Genomic DNA, 14,252 nt, shown 5'->3' on the forward strand with positions numbered 1-14,252 from the left:
CGCACAGCCTGTCAGGCTTAGCACATTTTCCTCTCATCTCATCTCTCTGCTCTCCCTTTGCCTTGAAGCTCACTCACGCAATAAAATTAATCAAACCACAACAATAAAAGCAAAAAAATTCTTGCACTCATAAAACTGATATAATTTAAACAAAAAATCTAAAATCGAAACAACAACAACAACAACAACAGCAGATCAAGAATAGAAAAAAAAAAATTAGAACAACAATAAATGATCAAGAAAAAAAAAAAAGAAGCTGATCTGAGACAAATCTAAAATCAGAAACAACAACTAATCAAGAACAAGGAAAAAAAAAAAAAAATAGAAGCTGATAGGACCCCTGGTTGCATGCACTCCGCAGTGAGGAGGAGGAGCATCGGTGGCGGTGTGGTGGAGCAAAGGTGATTTCTCCTTTCTCTCCATGCGTCTGTGTGTGTTTGAAGATAATGACACCAAAGGCAAACAATATTTATGTGAGACGTATCACAAAGAGAGCTAGAGAATTTATGGAATCAAGTAGAAAAAGGAAAAAAAAAAAAAAAAAAGAGTAGAACATGAGAGAGCTGGAGAAAGGAGCTTCTTACAAAGAGAGCTAGAGAATTTATGGAATCAAGTAGAAAAAGGAAAAAAAAAAAAAAAAAAGAGTAGAACATGAGAGAGCTGGAGAAAGGAGCTTCTGGAATACGTGTGTGGAAAGGAGCTTCTGGAATCAAGTGATGGGTATACGTGTGTGGTGGACAAAATGCAAGAGAAAAAAAAAAGAAAAAAGAGAAAAAAAGGAAACATATGGATGAAAGAAAAGGCAAAAAATAAGAAATCGCAACTTAAAAATAATAGCACAATATTTTCACAATCAATTTTAAGTAATTAGCTAATATTGGTGAGTAAAAATATAATTTCAGTGGTGGGTTCAAATTAGAACTAGTAACAACTTTCCATATAATATTTTGTTATGATTCTTGTGAAAGTATTGCAAAAAATATTGTGGATGTAACATTTTTTGTTGAAAAATATAATTGTTGAGAATGAATAGGAAAAGAATAAATAAAGATTAAAAAAGAATAAATTTGATTAAAAATTAAAAATTTAAAAAGTGGATAGACAAAAAGTAAATGTCACTGTTGATTGTCCAAACAATACAAAAATTTGTCTAACCTACTAGAAATGTTTTTATATATACATTGTCATTTTTGGTAATTTACCCCTCAAACTGTCACTTTTATAAGTGCTAGCCAAACACTCAGCTTTTTCAAAAAGTACCTTTTAACAGTTTTTACCAAACACTCAGCTTTTTGAAAATGCACTTTTTCATTATGCACTTTTTGAAAACTCAACTTTTTCATTATGCACTTTTACAAAAAGCTAAACCAAACTCATCCTAAGTTCTTTCTTGGAAAGTGCTTCATAGTAAAAAGTAAACACTAATCAATATTACTAGCATGATGAACTTTGCATTATTTAAGAAGACCTAGACCATGTAAGGGTGATGTTACATGTAGGCCAGGGGTTCAAATGAACCCACCTGGCCAAAAAATATTTTTTATATACAAAATTTCAAATGTATTTTTGTTTTAACCCCCTAAAATAAAAATTTGAAGATAGAATCCCTAAATTTTGTTTAAACACAACTAAAATAAGCTTGACTATGATCATTTTAATTCTACTTTTACAATATTTTTACAATAATTTCACAATAAAGGTTAAGTGACAAGTTGTACTTGGTTTTTAATTAGACCTACAACTAACATTACTTTTATATTTTTATTTTGGCTAATACATCACTTTTTTACATACCTTTAATAAATTGCCATCTAGATTTTGTCGTGAAAGTTTTACTAAAGTGTTGTGAATGTGACACTACACTTCAAAAAATTTAATTTTATAAGAAATAAAAAAAAATATTTCAAAATTTTGCTCATTGTTAAAAAATAAATAAACCTTTTCTTCAGGACTCTCGGTTACGTTGCCATTGATAGCAGAAATAAAGCTATTTTTCCTTATATTTTTCTTCTTCGTCAACAAAAAATTACACCACCGTTACAACCAACAGATTTGTATCTATATACGTGATTCTTTGCTCATTCTCTTTGTCTCTCCTTCTCCCTTCTATGTTTTCTTAGCATTTCTCTTTGTTTGGTCAAGTAGTTTGATAAATGCTCTATTGTTTTCCAAGTCCAAGAAGTCTTTTAGTGCTTGCTCCAATTTCAAGAGAGTAATCATGTGTGTGGTTTAAAATCCATACACTTAAAAAGCAAAAACCTATATCGATTAATGTTTTTTTTTCTTAGTTTCACATTTAGTCCTACTCCTAGGTGTGTTACTATTTTTCTTTATCACATATCATTATTTAATTTTTATTACAAATAAATATAATAAGTTATTATTAATTTAACAAAAAAATGTATGATTGGTTATTTAATTATATTTGTTTTTGTATTTAATGGTTGGTGTCTTACTAATCTTCAAACTATTAATAAGTCTTTTAAACTACTGTACAATATAGCTGGATTGTATACTAAATTGTATTTAGAATATTATTTTAGATTATTTTATATAATATGGAAGTTGCATATATATATATATATATATAAGAAAATAAAACTGATCATTTTATTTTTTATTTAGAATATTATTTTAGATTATTTTATATAATATGGAAGTTGCATATATATATATATATATATAAGAAAATAAAACTGATCATTTTATTTTTTACTCGCCCCCAACAAATTCCTAGTTCCACCATTGCTGACCCTCCCTAGAAAAAATTCTAGAGTCACCACTAAGACTACGACAGTAAAAAATTAACGTCTTTTTACGTTTTTAATACTAATATTTAAAAATAAAATAGGTTTGAAGAAGATAATTCATTTTCTTTCATTGAATAAAGAATTTCATTAAGGAATGAAAAAAGATTCAAAGGCCTAGCCTATATGCTTTCTCCAAAGAGATAAAACTGCTATGAATATATGAGATAAGATCCCTAAGAATAGGCCTCCAAGAAGAAAACATATCGGCCCAACTGGATCATGAGGAAATTTCATGTGCCTTTTTGAAGTGGATTGTAAAAACGATGTGAGATTCGTATAGTTTAAAACCATTGGCCCAGAATTCATCCCTCATACTCAAAATGCATCAAATATATATATATATATATAGAGAGAGAGAGAGAGAGAGAGAGAGTTAGAACTTAGAACAAAATCCAACAATATAAAGACTAATAAATTGCAATATATTATTGTATTGAGCCATAAAACATAAAATTTCAAAACAATTAATTTCAATTTAATCATATGTTTGAATTTGATAGAAAATTTCAATATACTCTATACTCTTATTAAACTGTAACTAAATTTTACCGAATCTAATAAAGAAATCAATTGCCAACCATAGGAACCCACAACAGCTTAAAACTGTAATTATTAATATATATATATATATATATATATAAAGTTATAATTATTTTTTCTAAAATTTATGTGAAAAACAATTTATTAATTACCTTGACAACAATAAAAGCAATAAAAAATTATGTGCTTTAAGTTAGTTGAAATACTTATATTTGTCAATTATTTTAAGAAAAACATTCATTATCTTAACTATATTAATCCTAACAATTTACCTTCCACTATTTTTAATCTTGTTTAAAATAATTGAAATTAATTCCCAAAATACTATAACATATAACGAGTATTATATATTAGAAATAAAAATAATTTCTTATTAAAATTAGAAAATGAACTTTTAGTGTACACATGCATCATGTAAAACATTTAGTAATTTTATGAATTAAACCAACTGGAATCCAGTTAAAGTAGATTTTTCAGTACTCAGCGTAAGTGGAATTCTTTTTTATTAATAAACAAATACATGCATTTACACAAGGGAAAAAGGAATCGAGTTGTAATACAAAAGTATGTGAGAAATTTGATTACAAATTCAAAAATTAGATCAATACACTATGCTAGTTGTAGTTTAGGATTAGCTTAATTAGTAGTTTCTTGTAATTATTAATATATATATATATATATATATATAAAGTTATAATTATTTTTTCTAAAATTTATGTGAAAAACAATTTATTAATTACCTTGACAACAATAAAAGCAATAAAAAATTATGTGCTTTAAGTTAGTTGAAATACTTATATTTGTCAATTATTTTAAGAAAAACATTCATTATCTTAACTATATTAATCCTAACAATTTACCTTCCACTATTTTTAATCTTGTTTAAAATAATTGAAATTAATTCCCAAAATACTATAACATATAACGAGTATTATATATTAGAAATAAAAATAATTTCTTATTAAAATTAGAAAATGAACTTTTAGTGTACACATGCATCATGTAAAACATTTAGTAATTTTATGAATTAAACCAACTGGAATCCAGTTAAAGTAGATTTTTCAGTACTCAGCGTAAGTGGAATTCTTTTTTATTAATAAACAAATACATGCATTTACACAAGGGAAAAAGGAATCGAGTTGTAATACAAAAGTATGTGAGAAATTTGATTACAAATTCAAAAATTAGATCAATACACTATGCTAGTTGTAGTTTAGGATTAGCTTAATTAGTAGTTTCTATTTATGTACACGTGTAAATGATTGATTGGTTGTATAAATTAGATCCGTATAATTTAGAGTTAGGTAGAAGTTTGTTGCTCCTTGAGTGTGTATAAAATATCTATGTACTTTCATATGCTCCTTAATGCAATACAGAATTTCTTTCATTAAATTCTCACATTTGTCATCTGCTTCTTTAACAATTGATAGTCCAGCACAACTGCCTATGGACCAGCTAGAGTTCCCATTCCATTACACAAACAAGAAACAGCTTTGCAGCTTGGGAGTACTATAACTGAATGCATACCCTTACACTGAATAGCAAGGCAGGCTGTACTTAACAAATTCGAAGTCCTGAACAGACCAAGCTAGAACCACGCCACTTCCTTCTCTTGATTTTGGACATAGAAAATTCATATTTAAAAAATTGAGATGACAATTACTATTTGTTCTGTTTGTCACTTGTTTTGAAGAATAGACGTTTATGGATACTTATTTGAGGTTGAAATCAATCATAATTAAGTCTGTGCATTATGACCAGGCCAATAGGGTTTTACCTTATTCTGATTCAAAGTAGAGTTTATTCTTTTCTAAAAGTGTCACTCTATTATTGCAAACAATATAAGTGTGAACACTGTTTCATGGTCATGATAGTATGCTTCCAAAACATGATCTTATTGAAATTTAAACCACCCAATAATATCCGGAGCTTTCAGAACCAATCACTCTTAACATCTAAGGTATGTGAGAAATTAAATTATAAATTCAAAAATTAGTAATGCTATGCAATCACACTGCTTTATTGCAATATACATTACATTCATAGACGACATTGGGTATTTCAACTATGCCCTTAGAAACATAGACTAAATCTTATTATTGAAGAAACAAAAATAAAAATTGACACACATTACAGATTCATACAGCTCCAATGTCGGCTAAGATTATTATTTTTTCCCATCAATTCTTCTCCCATGATTGAAACCGCAAACCACTTAGCCTGACTCTTTACAAAGAGGGAAAATTCGCTACTAACATTGCAGAAATCAAGGCTGAAAGAAAAACTGAAATAATTGACCAATTTGGAGCCAGAGGAAGTAGGCATCGATTACAAAGAAATTAATATACCCAGCTGGAATGAGGAGAACAATTACTGAGTATGAGAACAAAACAAATGTGCGAGTACTGTAAATCAAGAATATCAGAAAAGGGGTTCCTTCCAAAGCAATGGCTGTCCCTGCAGCCTGCTTTGTGTGCTGCTGTGGTATTGCACTGAGTCTGATCATCACCACGGGGATAAAAGCTGTATTAAAACAAAGTAGAGGCCCGCACCAATCAATGGCTGTCCCTACTTTTTCTCAGCTTGTTTGGGGTGACCCTTTACGTGTGGCTGTAGGGTTGTATACGTGGGATGCACCACTTTTTGGACACGGGTTATGTTGGATACTTCTAGGAATTACTACCCAGTTGAGGACATATTGAGGACTACTGGGGCTATGAGTGTGAAAAAGATGGATGTGTTTCATTGGCACATCACTGACTCACACTCTTTCCCACTTTTGGTGCCGTCTGAGCTTGATTTGGCAGCTAAGGGGTCTTATGGCCCGGACATGCTGTACACTCCTGATGATGTCAACAAAATTGTGCAGTTTGGCTTGGATCATGGAGTGAGAATTATTCCAGAGATGACTCACCCGGTCAGTAAAAGTTCTCTATTTTGCGTTTACTTTTTTGCTTGCAATCCTACTCTTTTTCTCTTTTTGGTACAAAATTTCTGGGATTGTATTGCTAGTTATAAAAGGTCCTATCTAGTACACAAAACTGTCACTTTAACATGTTTGAGCAGTCTCTTACCAATTTTGCATTGTATTGCAAAGAAACTATTAAACAAAGGGAAATGCTAATAGATGCTCTTTGGGTAATGGTTAACAATTCATTTAAAGAAGTTTTTATGAGAAAAAACAAAAAAAAAAAAAATTAATATTTTGATAGTTTTTTTTTATTTCTCATAAAAGTGGTGTCAAAACTTTCCTAAAATAGATTGTTAACCATTGCCCTAAGGGCACTTGTTAGCATGACCCACAAAGGGCAAATTATTAGCTAGCTAGAATTGTATATGCATAAGAACTTTGGAATCTCAACTACATCAAAACATACTAGAATGAGTTCAAACATTGGATATGCAAATCTAACTCATCTAAGTGTACTCCAAAAGGGGCAGAACTTAGTTATAGTTCCTTAAGAGTTGTACTTTGGGTTCCTCAATTGTATCCAACAACAAGATTGTATTGACCTATGCAGTGCGAATAGTGTCATACTGTCATCCACTCCCAAGCACAAATGAATTAAACCACAAATGAATTCAACCTTGTGGTCTATTGGCCAATACAAACACATGATAGAATTTAATTGAGGAGCCTAAGGTTTAGTACATAAAGAACTTTAACTAAGATTTAGCCCTCCAAAATTATGGTATTCTTTAACAGGTTTAGAAATCAATCAGGAGACTTCAAAAGACAAAGCGGTTGAATCTCACAATTTCTGATGAACCTTTTATACCAAAAAAGGAGAGAAATGAAATTATGTTTAGTAAACTTGTTTCAAACAACCTATTTGCTACAATCATTCTAAATCTATTCCAACAAGTCCCGTATATGCATCTCTTGCCCTTCTAATTAAAAATTAGGATGCCTAGATAATTTCTTGATGAACAAGTGACCTTTGTTCAACTAACAGAACATGCATAGTAGCAAAAACAAGCAGCTATTCAAAGCTTCAAACACCTCTTACCAGTGGTACAAACAGATCTTACATAATGACAAACATTACGGATAAAACTAACCATAACTACCATTACCATCTAATTAATCAACAAAACATGACAGAAATCACACTGTAAGAGCTCTCCTACCATTACATTTATTCCTCTTAAGAATACATCCCTTACTCACTGCATAGAATTCCATTCAGCATTACTGCCAAAAAAAAAAAAAAAAAAATTCCCACTGAAATCAACCCAAGCATACACCTCCCATTTTACTTGTCCATGGTGAGTTCTTGCTTTCCTTTGGCATCAAATATGATGAATGGAAGCAGTCCAAGCTATTTAACACAGGATATTGGATTATCTATCCGATAGCTTCCCATTAGATGCTTTCTTCAGTTTTTCATTGTTTGCCAAAACTTGTTATACATATTTTATATTTGAATTTGAATATGAGCAAGATATAATTGCAAAGTCAAAATTCAAATATAATTGGAGAAACCTTGATAATTCTTATATTACGATATGGTGAATATACACAAGCTAATACAACTTTTGACAGTGGGATTGGGCAAGGATTTTAGAAAGACATAAAACACAAGATGATTCACATTGTTGAACCATTTAATCTAGAATCATAATGCATACGATGATATCAAGTAAACTTCAGTCCATTCCTTTTCCATATCAGATGGTTGTACTAAGTTAAACTATAGTAATCCTTGTGGTGAAAATGGAAGGAGTTTAAAATTTTGTTTTTTAATTGCAGCCCATACGGGATCATGGGCAGAAGCCTACCCTGACATTGTGACATGTGCAAACATGTTCTGGTGGCCAGCTGGAAGTATGTGGGAAGACCGTCTTGCCTCTGAACCTGGAACAGGTCACTTGAACCCCTTAAACCCCAAGACTTACCAAGTCCTGGAAAGAGTCATTAACGATGTGGCCACCTTATTCCCAGAACCATTCTACCATGCTGGAGCTGATGAGATTATCCCTGGTTGTTGGAAAGCTGATCCGGCCATTCAGTCCTTCCTCTCAAATGGTGGAACTCTCAGTCAGCTACTCGAGATCTTTGTCAACTCTACTTTTCCTTATATTGTATCCCTAAACCGAACAGTGGTTTATTGGGAAGATGTTATATTGGATGGTAATATCAAGGTACCAACCACAGCTCTTCCTCCAGAGCATACCATCTTGCAGACATGGAACAATGGGCCTGAAAACACCAAAAAGATTGTTTCTTCTGGATACCGGGTTATCGTATCATCCTTGAATTTCTATTATCTGGACTCAGGGCACAGTGACTTTCTGGGGAATGATAGCCAGTACGATCAATGAACAAGTGATAACTCTGGAGATGGAGGATCATGGTGAGGGCCTTTCAAAACATGGCAAACCATATACAACTACGCTATAACATATGGGTTGAGCAAGGAGGAGGCCAATCTAGTGTTAGGTGGGGAGGTGGCATTGTGGTCCGAGCAAGCAGATCCTACAGTTTTAGATGCAAGAATTTGGCCAAGAACTTCAGCAATGGCAGAGACACTTTGGTCTGGGAACTGGGATGAGACAGGTAAGAAAAGGTATGCTGAGGCAATAGATAGGTTGAATGAGTGGAGATATAGAATGGTGAGAAGATGTATTGGAGCTAAACCCATTCAGCCACTTTGGTGCATTAGGAACCCTGGCATGTGCAACACAATTCATCCTTTTGCTTAGCTATTTCTTTCTTATATACTCGAAAAATAATAATACTAATAACAATACCGGATTTTATTTTTTGTGTTACTTTTCTTGCTATAGAATGCATTATTTGAGGAAGATGAATGGTAATTGTATTTAATTTTGTAAATGTATTGAGCCCTTAACTCATGTGACAAATAGTTTGACTCCTGTCTTGTTTTAAATCACTCTGCTGTGTGCAACGCAGTTTTAAGCAATGAGCCTTCTCAACACAGTTTTAAATCTTTTTCTTCACCTATCAAAAAATAAATTAATTTTTCTCCTGGCTAGCACTAGCTTGAGAGGGTGTTATATGAAGGAATTAAGATTATGATGAAGCTATAGAAGGAAAGAATGACAAGGACGTGGGGTTTTGGCTATGATACTTTCGTTGGTTGAGCCATAGTACACTAGAACACGTAATCTTGTACTCTAGTTTCTCTCATAGTGATTGGATGATTGTATTTTTGTTTGATGTTAAAAAAATACTTTTAAGGAATTTTTAGAATTATTAAAATGAAGGATTTTGAATTAATTAATAGAAATGAAATTCTATCAACTCAAATTTCTACTAATTGAATGAGTATAATTAATGCTAAAGAAAATAGAACATTATGAAAATGATTATATGGATGGTAATGGTGGTGAGAATAACTAGCTAATAGTAGAGGTGTGAAGTCATGGTTGTAGACCTCACAAGAATTTATGAAGCAATGTCTACCACATAAAATAAAATGGCTTTGATTTATAAAATTATCCAATTTCTAAAAATGTATGCCTGGTATTAAGCATTGTAATCAATTTGTCAATTAAAGTGCCTAAAGCCAAAGACAACAATCACAACAACAACCTAGAACCATAGACATTGTACAATAAAATGTAGCTTGGCAGGGAGTTGCAGATGGAGAGGGAAAAAACTAATGTTAGCAGATAAGACACACAAAGATGGCTTGGATTGCAACAAACCAGCCCTTATCACAGAGAAAGAAGCTGCAATTTTCTGCAGCAAACAGAGAAAGAACAGAGCAGCAAAACAAGGATTCTAGGGCCTGATTTTTATTCATTCACTGTTTCAGCCAGTAAATTTTGTATGTATACAAGAACATGGCTCATATTCAGCCTTACAAGTTACAAGTGAATCACTTCATAATCAAACAACTATTTTTTAGTTGACCAAACCAAACACAAGTTAAAATTAGTGTTACAACTTATTTCATTTGAAGTAACAGTTCTGTGAACAATGTCTGGATTTTCAGCCAAAATGGCTTTATATTTTTCCATTGCTTATATAGACAATTAAGTTTCCTTTTTCATTTTCCCCTGTAGATAGAGGGCAGCACAATGATATCATATTTAGCATGGCTCATTATTTCTTGTTTTTTGATACAATAGTTCCAAAAGTACAGAACAAATGTTGAGAGAAAAAAGAAGTCCAAGAGCTTTAGTTGTTAATCTAGGTAAAATTTTATAGAACTTGGAAGCAATATTTGCTAATGCTAACGGTTTAGCTAAACTGAGTTTGTCCACTTGTCCAACCTACGCATTTGTCATCTGCTTCTCTACCTGCTTAAAGTCTAGCATGACTGCCTCCATAGACCAGCTAGAGCTACGCATTCCTACGGCATACAAATGCAGCAGCTTCTTCAAGAGAAAGATGAACTAGGGCATATGTCTTTGGTTCACAATATGTTTGTGAAAAACTTTTGCATTGATGTGCATTAGCTATGACAGGCCTTATACAATCCTTATATATATTTAGAGTTGTGAGAAAAAAAGGCCCAAATATCTATACATGGATTGGATTGAAATCATATCTAAAAAATTGATTTTCTTAAATCTCAATAGATAGAGTATCTATCGAGCAGCTGTCGAGCCTCAGACAAATATTGCCTTTTAAAACTTGATAGATGCTATCTGTAGAGCGTTGACCTTTAAAATCCAACACTTCTTCACTTATTTCTTGGACAAACTTGCATGGCTTTAACACTTGGACTTAAACTCTTGTTCCTTGAAGCATTAAACACATCCTAGATCTTCTCATTTACAAGTAAAGTGCGTTTTGTCAAAGGATTAGCCAATTCTATATTTGACATATGTTCTTAACATGATTCACATATGTCCTAACATTTCTCTTCCTAAATTCTTACACCAAAAAACATAAAAAATTGACATTGTTGGCACTGACAGCCTTTGGTACTTTGGATTTGGGTAGCTATTAATTGTAGAAAGAAATGAACTTGGTTTAGCTCCAACATGGCGTAGCATAACCCTAATTTCTTCGTTGCCTTCTTGCAACTTGTCCCATGCTGTTTTATCCTTTAATTTCTTCAAGACGTTTGCTGAGGCTGAATATTGTGCTATAGGTGAGACTAGCTAGGAGCTCCTGGCTTTTTTAGGATTTGGGGTCCCTCTTACTTCTACTACTCCTATATATACTGTGATAACAAAAGTTCCATTTAGATTGGCCGTATCAATTCCATCCACTAATGGACCAAGCATAACAATATTGATTGTGATCTTCTTCATCATCTCCTCCAGGGCTCCCTCCAATTTTACTCTGTTCCATCTCATGACCACCCTACAAACATTTTCACAAAGTCACACCCTCCTTGTTATTTCCATGACCTCATATCCAAACTGAAGTTGGTCTCTCATCTTCCACCTTGTCGTTGAGAAGTATCAGCCCCAAGCCCACTCTTGGGCCTACTGTAGTGCTATTTGTACTCTCTTATACTATTGTACTGCACTGTGCAACCTGTGTAGTTGTATTGTACTACTAGTACTCTTAAATTGATTGGCCTCTCCATATATAGGTTCCCTCTATATAGTACTGTTCAATTTTCATTAAGAAATGTACTAAGTAATATTCTTAGTTTCTACTTATACAATCCTCCGATTTCTTAAAGCCTACACGGGCTTGATTGCTTAAGTCTTATCTATTTGCTAGTTGAAGTACTTGGAGACAGACATTGTACTATGAAATGATGCTTGACAGGGACTAAGGGAGTTTCATTTGAAAAGGGAAAAAACTAATGCTAGGCTGTATATTCTAGCAGATAAGATGCACAAAGATTTTTTTAAGGTTGCAACAAACCAGCACTTTTCAGTAGAGAAAGAAGCTGCAATTTTTTGCAGCACAACAAGGACTACTAATTTATATTCTTTCACCGTTTGAGCAAGTACAAATATTTATACATGAACATGGCTCATTTCCAGCCTTACAAGTGAACCACTTCATAATCATATGACTAATTTTTTAGTTAACAAAACTGAGTACAAGTTCAGTGAACAGTGTTAGAACACATTGCCCATAACAAGGGGCGTGATATTCAGCTGAATGGCTTTTTATATTTTCATTGCTTAGATTGACAGCAATGGATTTTAATTTTTATTCTCCTATAGATAGAGGGTGGCATAATGATATGATTTTACGATTTCACTATGCTTGTCTTACCATGGCACAATATTTTTTGTTTTTTGATACCATAGTTCCAAAAGTACAAAGCAAAATGGTGGTGTAAAAAACAGGACCAAAGAGCTTTATTTGTTTTTCCAGCTATTCATATATGACTTTGGAAGCACTATTTTCTATTACAAACGGTTCAGCTAAAATGAGGTTGTCCAACCTACACATTTGTCATCTACTTCTTTAACAATTGAAAGTCCAGCACAACTGCCTCCAAGCCCATGGACCAACTAGAGTACCCATTCCATCACACAAATAAGACACTGCTTTGATGCTTGTGAGTACTATAACTGAATGCATAACCCTACACTGAAAAGCAAGGCAGGCTGCACTTACCAAAGTCAAAGTCCTGAACAGACTAAGCTAGAATCATTATTTGTTCTGTTTTTCACTTGTTTTTGAAGAATACACATTTAAGGATACTTAATTAAGTCTGTGCATTATGACCAAGCCAATGAGATTTTACCTTATTCTGATTCAAAGTAGAGTATATTCTTTTCTAAAAGCTTCACTCTAATGTGGGTTTCAGTTAGCTTAACTGGTAAAGTCTCTGATGGTTGTATAAGAGATCTGGGGTTCAATCCCCGCCTATACCAAAAATTGATTGGTATCTTGGTCTGATGATAAAAGAGCTATCATCAGGAGCAGACGCCATAGGTTTCAAACACTCTTAGAAATTTGATTATAAACTCAAAAATTAAGCAATGCTAGGCAATCACACTGCTGTATTGCTATATACATTAAGTACTACAACAATGCCCATAGAAACATAGACTAAATTTTAGTATCAAAGAAACAGAAAATAAAAATGGACACACATTACAGATGCATACAACTCCAAAGTCGGCTTTTTTTTTTTTTTTTTTCATTCTGTCATTTCTTCTCCCATGATTGAATCCACAAGCCACTTAGCCTGATTCTTTCCAAAGTGGGAAGATTCAACCAATCTGGGGCCTGGGAACAAAAATAACAAAACCAGAGAAAGTAGGCAACATTTGGAATGAGTAGAACAATTACTATAAATCAAGAATATCATAAAAGGGCTTCCTTCCAAACCAATGGTTGTCCCTGAGTCTGATCATTGCTTCCAGGAAAAAAATCTGTGCTATGAAAATAAACAAGGCCGAAATAGTTATCAAAATACCCGCCATATATGCCCTATATGGATCACCGGCTATGGCGAGTTGTGCATAAGAATAGCTAAAACAGAGGGTGACATTGAGTGCGAAGAACAGAACCTTCATGTATCCATTTGGAACAAGGAAAATAATTAATGAATTTGAGATCAGAAATATGATAGCATTACAAGCGAGGAACACCTGAAAAAGGCCAACTTTGAAAGCAATGGCTGTCCCTGCTTTGTGTTCACATGCTAATGTGCTATTGAACGGAGTCAAATAAGTGGGATCATTTTATGTTTTATTGTATGTATGTGGGATGCATCTTCATAGAGGAAAAAAAGCGCTCATATGAACGGTTCCATTAGGACTACTCCCTACTTTAGTGGCATTAAAGCACTCACCATCATCAGGAGGGCTGAGTACCACTTGATAGCTGACTATTACAAGCAATGCTGCAACCACCAGAAGCATACTGTGCCTTTCTTCTGATAATTTCTTTATTTCACGTTTAAAATCTGTTTCCAAAAATTGAAAACAACTTGATTCTGGCAGCCTTTGGTACTTTTCATACCTATTAAATGTAGATACATATGAATCTTATTTAGC

General features: G+C 33.0%; 1 pseudogene; it reads left to right on the forward strand.

Annotated features, from left to right (window-relative positions):
* Positions 1-5,797: 5,797 nt before the first annotated feature.
* LOC111989377 (beta-hexosaminidase 2-like) lies at positions 5,798-9,089 on the forward strand (annotated as a pseudogene).
* Positions 9,090-14,252: the final 5,163 nt, after the last annotated feature.

The sequence above is a fragment of the Quercus suber genome, unplaced genomic scaffold, assembly GCF_002906115.3.
Source record: "Quercus suber isolate HL8 unplaced genomic scaffold, Cork oak 2.0 scaffold_87, whole genome shotgun sequence".
Classification (NCBI taxonomy): domain Eukaryota; kingdom Viridiplantae; phylum Streptophyta; class Magnoliopsida; order Fagales; family Fagaceae; genus Quercus; species Quercus suber.